This window comes from Entelurus aequoreus, linkage group LG05, assembly GCF_033978785.1.
Source record: "Entelurus aequoreus isolate RoL-2023_Sb linkage group LG05, RoL_Eaeq_v1.1, whole genome shotgun sequence".
Taxonomy (NCBI): domain Eukaryota; kingdom Metazoa; phylum Chordata; class Actinopteri; order Syngnathiformes; family Syngnathidae; genus Entelurus; species Entelurus aequoreus.
In genome coordinates, this window is record NC_084735.1 from 53,238,148 (window position 1) to 53,244,745 (window position 6,598).

At 33.3% G+C, this 6,598-nt stretch overlaps 1 long non-coding RNA gene across 1 annotated transcript; it reads right to left on the reverse strand.

Moving 5' to 3' along the window:
• Window positions 1-449: 449 nt before the first annotated feature.
• Window positions 450-1,609, reverse strand: LOC133649776 (uncharacterized). Its single transcript, XR_009826145.1, has 3 exons — window positions 1,505-1,609; window positions 1,247-1,410; window positions 450-583 (listed from the first exon to the last, which is right to left on the reverse strand). It is a non-coding gene; the product is annotated as an uncharacterized LOC133649776 (long non-coding RNA).
• Between the last annotated feature and the right edge of the window lie 4,989 nt (window positions 1,610-6,598).

Consider the following 6,598-nt stretch of genomic DNA (forward strand, 5'->3'; position numbering starts at 1 on the left):
ATGGACCTATCCCCGTTTAAATAAGAAAATTTCATTTCAGTAGGCCTTTAAAACTGTTAATGACGGATCTCTCCAGGACATAAAATAGGTAAATACACTCCACTCTGTCAAAAGCCTTTCCCACATCCAGTGATATCACTGTTTGAAGCGGGGACACTACAATATATTGAAAAGACGGTGAAGATTAGAAAAGGAGTGCCTATTTCGAATGAACCCAGTTTGATCTGCATTAATAATAGAAGGGAAACTAGTCTCCAGGCATAAAGCCAGCAGTTCAGATAATTTAAAATCCATATTTAACTGGCTAATAGGGCGATACGAAGTGCACAAAGAGGGATATTTATCTTTTTTCAAGAGGAGAGAAATTGAACTTGGTTAAGCGTTTTTGGGAGGCGGACAGATTTAAACGATTCATTGTACATATCCAATATTAAAGAGGCAAATTTATGGCCAAAACAATTTTTTTATTTGGAAGGGTAACCATCCGGTCCTGAAGAATAAACGCTTTGTAGTGATACTGCTGCAACGTTGAATTCTGCAGCAGTGACTGGTCTCTCCAATTCCATCGCAGCGGATTGATGAACTGAAGAGATGTCCAAATTGTTAAAAATGTCATCCAGCTCAGGGCATACTTGCCAACCTTGAGACCTTCGAATTCAGGAGATTGGGGGGGGGTTTGAAGTGTGTGTGTGTGTGGAGGGTGGGGGGGCGTGGTTGAGGTGGGCGGGGTTGGGTGGGCGGAGTTTGGTGGTAGCGGGGGTGTATATTGTATCCCGGAAGAGTTAGGGATGAAAGGGATTCTGGGTATTTGTTCTGTTGTGTTTATGTTGTGTTACGGTGCGGATGTTCTCCCGAAATGTGTTTGTCATTCTTGTTTGGTGTGGGTTCACAGTGTTAAAGTTGTTTATAAGGCCACCCTCAGTGTGACCTGTATGGCTGTTGATCAAGTATGTCTTGCAGTCACTTTCGTGTGTATGCAGAAGCCGCATACAACATGTGACTGGGCCAGCACGCTGTTTGTATGGTGAAAAAGCGGACGCTCAAGGCAGTGCCATCACGGCACGCCCTTAATATTGTTGTCCGGGTGAAAATCGGGAGAAATTCGGGAGAATGGTTGCCCCGGGAGATTTTCGTGAGGGTCACTGAAATTGGGGAGTCTCCCGGAAAAATCGGGAGGGTTGGCAAGTATGGCTCAGGGGTAGAACATTGATGATGAGTAGAGGGATGTATAAAAATTGTTAAATACATTATTTATCTCAAGGTCATCAGTGGTTACGCCTGAATCAGTTTGAATCGGCCAAATATGATGGGATGCTGATATCTGAATTTGTGTCGAGGATCGAGGGTGGCAGTCCAAAGTCCAAAAGGGAAGTCGAGGCGCACAGCTCGATCACGCAGGGAGGCAGATTGCTGGGGACGACGACAAGGAAGAACAATGAAACACGGAGGGGAAAACGCAGAGAGAGAGAGAGAGAGAGAGCATAAAGCTGGATTATCGGCTTACGGTACAGAAGACTAAGTTCCAGCGAGGATCCTTGGGTCCACTGGTCTAAATACAGCTTGTCCTCATCAGTCCCAGGTGTGTTGATTGCTGATCGCCCACAGCCTTGCTGGCATGTGGGCGTGATTCGGCCAGCGCGAGCAGGGGCGTGTCTCGGCGCGCTGCCAACGGAGGAGCTGGCAGACCCAGCTGCCGGAGAAAACTGCCTCTCGCTCAACACTACTGGTAACACTCAACATTTAATTCCCGCACAGCATTCACATAGTTTTGAGTATTTACACACTTCATTTATTATTTATATATATATATTATATATATATAAATAAACATAGAGTTAAACAACATCCCTGTTGTCTTCTTCCCCTGTACACACGTAACAATAATTAGGTCATTGCTGGTTCTCGGGAGGATATGCATGCCAGACCACTAGTTGGCAATGTAGCTTTTGCATAATCTTTGTCAAAAAATGTTTCTCTAAGTCAGGTGTGACCAAAATGTTTCAAGTGAGGGCTGCATAAAAATTGAAGAATGTCAGGGCTACTTTGATACACTGTATGAATAGAATACACTTAAACCAATAGAATATTGATCAATCAATACATGCTATAATATCTGACCAAAGCATCCACATCTTAGCTTTGTGTTAAAGCGAACAAAGAATATTCGTGTAACATCTGATCTAACCCCTTTAAGATATTTAAATTATTCTGATAAATTATTCTTTAATTATATTATCATTCCGCTAACTAACACCTTTTTTGAGGGCGACGACTTGCCATATTTCCCAAGAAATGTGTACACATGTTCATCATGACAAGACGTATGGAAATCATCGTTTACAGTATGATGCACATGGTTTTCAGGTTTCATTTTTCGGTTCCACCCCCGTCTTAATATTGCTTGGACTTATTCTTTAATATTATTGTTATAATTATTTTTGTTGTTGTTATTATGAATAATAATTCCATTATTGTTATTAGCGGTGTTTTTCTATTTTTTTTTATTATCAATTTTCTTCTATCATATTCTGTTGCGTTTAATATGCATCTAAAAGATGTCTTGATTTTAAATACCACAAACATGTAGTATTTTGTCAACTTTAAAATATATCATTCAACAATGGTGTTGACACTACTTCTAAAAATACTAAAGACATGTCACTGAATGTATGAATTAAGGTTTTGAACCACATCATGCAGTTAAAAAATTATTAGTTTCCTATGATTGGTTAACGTTTAAAGCTAATAATGCCAATGTTTTTTAAATTCTTTCCACACCACTTTCAAAGCTTTAACTTGTTATTCTTGTAAGATTTTCATGAAAATACATTTAGTTTATTTTTAATATTACAAGAGTTTTAATCCATGCTTTAAAAAATAAGAATGAACCACATGTTTTTAATAATAATTAAAGTACCAGTAGAGTGGAAAAACTGGTTGCCTCTATATTGAAGTTATTATCATGTATATATGGTTTATGACACCAAAAGACTTCAAAAGTTAGCGAATAAAGAGATATGATCAAAACAGTACAAATCTCACAGATATTCCCTAGCCATTTTGAGAGTTAATGATGAAGCCAGTCAAGTTAGCCAGTCGAGTTAATGATGAAGCCAGTCAGTTAGCCAGTCGAGTTAATGATGAAGCCAGTCAAGTTAGCCAGTCGAGTTAATGATGAAGCCAGTCAGTTAGCCAGTCGAGTTAATGATGAAGCCAGTCAAGTGATCCATGACGTAGAGTTAGGAACCACAGATCCCTTCCCCATTAACAACAATCAGAATCAGAAATACTTTATTAATCCCAGAGGCGAAATTAAAATTTTCAGCACAACCCCATTCAAGATCAGACAAACATTACAGGGAGATGCAATGCTAATCAAACAGACTTTGTGAGAACCATCAATGATTACTTTGGGGAAATAATGATCAGAACCTTATATTTTTGAGCCCGAACACAAGGAGGCTGAGCAATACGTTTTAGAAGCTGTGTGCTAAAAGGATTTACAGTAGCTTTATTGAAACAATATAGATTCAGAAGCATTGGTAGGTGCTAAACATACAAATTAACCATAAAAAAAACACTTACAGTACAATTTCCACTTTCGCCGGAAATGCCCACTGACAGGACACTCACATAATTATAAAATCGATTAATAAACGTCAATAATCGATAATCAGTTTGTTGTCAGTTGTAAATAAAGTCATGCAGAAAGTTCTCAAATTTGTCTGACTGCAGCGAGCCTCCTCAGCGAGAGATCCAAGCAGCTTCTTTATTTTAAGGCACTTATGTTCCAGTTTTGCACACATTTCCATTTATTTAGTAAATGTAGGAATTAATTTAACTGCACCGTTTTTTTAAAGTTGCAAGTAATAAACGCCTTTTTAATGAAACAAAAACAAATGTAAAACTGTATCAATATATATAAATTACAGATGCATCAATAATCGATTTTTAATCGAATCGTAGCTCCTGAATTGTAATCGAATCGTGAGGTTCCCAAAGATTCCCACCTCTAATATATATATATATATATATATATATATATATATATATATATATATATATATATATATATACTGTGTGTATATATATATATATATATACTGTGTGTATATATATATATATATATTTTATATATATATATATATATATGTATATATATATATATATATATATATATATATATATATATATATATATATATATATATATATATATATATATATATATATATATATATGGACTGCGCATCTGTCATTTAAAAACACTATGAACTTTTTTTCCTCCCTCTTGAACTACTACAAACTATGTATTTACCTGATTGCATATACATCAGAAATAACTTTAAAAGTGTAATTAACAATAAAACAAGTTAGAAATAGGCTCTTCTTTGCCTGTAAAAGTTGTGTTGATTTAAACACTACACACATATATATTACAAACATTAAAATGTGAGTTATTTTTTCAACAGTATTCTTAAAAATACTACAAGTAATATGACATTAAAAACACATGTACAAATAAAGAAATGTCTACGATATGATTTATTTCTCAAATAAAAGTTTTGGCTTCATTATAGAGTAAAAACATGTCATACAATAAATATGTCAACAACTAGATGTTATTTGGATATTCATTTACAAAATGATTGTACATTATGACTAATGAAGGCTCTCTTTTAAGAGAAAAATTTAATTTTACTGGTAACAATATGCAACTAATTATTTATAGGAAACTAATTATTCAACTTTTCTCCACAAAACTGAAAAAGTGGATCACAATCAGAAGTGTGAGCACTTGAACTGGATGTAGTATGGACAAAATGGGGCCAATTATTTTTAATGTGTTTTATATTTTGTACTTGTCTTAATCTTCTATGTGTTTTATACTTTTCTCAACTTTTCTTTAAAAGCCTAACCAGGGACGAGGAATCACAAATTAAAAAAATGTTTAACTGCATGATGTAGCTTAAAACCTTAATAGATTTTTCCATTCAGTGACATGTCTATAGTATTATTAGAAATATTGTTAACACCATTGTTGCATGATATATTTTAAAGTTGGCAACATATTATTACTTGTTTGTAGTATTTAAAACCAATACATCTTTTAGATGCATATTGAATGCGGCATAATAACATAGACGAACGATTGTAATAATAATAAAAATAATAACAACAACAATAATAGTAATAATGTTAACAATAATTGTGAAAAATAATAATGATAACAATATTATTACTAATAATGATAACAATAATACTAATGATTTTAATTCAATTATTATAATAATGGAATAAATCCAAGCAGCTTTTAAGATGGGGCTGGAACCGGCCCATATCCTCCCAAAAATGAAATCTGAAAACCAAAATGGCCTGTCATAATGAACATGTGTATACATTTCTTGGGCGATATCGTACGCTTTTGAGTGTGCTATAGCCCTCAAAAAGGTTTTCGTTAGCGGAATGATAATATATTTAAAGAATAATTAATCAGAAGAATTTAAATATCTTAAAGGGGGTTAGACTAGATCAGGGGTCACCAACCTTTTTGAAACCAAGAGCTACTTCTTGGGTACTGATTAATGCGAAGGGCTACCAGTTTGATACACACTTAAATAAATTGCCAGAAATAGCCAATTTGCTCAATTTACCTTTAACTCTATGTTATTATTAATAATTAATGATATTTACACTTAATTGAATGGTTTAAAAGAGGAGAAAACTCGAAAAAAAATTACAATTAAATTTTGAAACTGTTTATCTTCAATTTCGACTCTTTAAAATTCAAAATTCAACCGAAAAAAAGAAGAGAAAAACTTAAAAAAAGAATTTATGGAACATCATTAGTAATTTTTCCTGATTAAGATTAATTTTAGAATTTTGATGACATGTTTTAAATAGGTTAAAATCCAATCTACACTTTGTTAGAATATATAACAAATTGGACCAAGCTATATTTCTAACAAAGACAAATCATTATTTCTTCTAGATTTTCCAGAACAAAAATGTTAAAAGAAATTCAAAAGACTTTGAAATAAGATTTAAATTTGATTTTACAGATTTTCTAGATTTGCCAGAATAATTTTTTTGAATTTTAATCATAATAAGTTTGAAGAACTTTTTCACAAATATTCTTCGTCGAAAAAACAGAAACTAAAATGAAGAATTAAATTAAAATGTACTTAATATTCTTTACAATAAAAAAAAATAATTTACTTGAACATTGATTTAAATTGTCAGGAAAGAAGAGGAAGGAATTTAAAAGGTAAAAAGATATATGTGTTTAAAAATCCTAAAATCATTTTTAAGGTTGTATTTTTTCTCTAAAATTGTCTTTCTGAAAGTTATAAGAAGCAAAGTAAAAAAAATAATGAATTTATTTAAACAAGTGAAGACCACGTCTTTAAAATATTTTCTTGGATTTTCAAATTCTATTTTGAGTTTTGTCTCTCTTAGAATTAAAAATGTCGGGCAAAGCGAGACCAGCTTGCTAGTAAATAAATACAATTTAAAAAATAGAGGCAGCTCACTGGTAAGTGCTGCTATTTGAGCTATTTTTAGAACAGGCCGGCGGGCTACTCATCTGGTCCTTACGG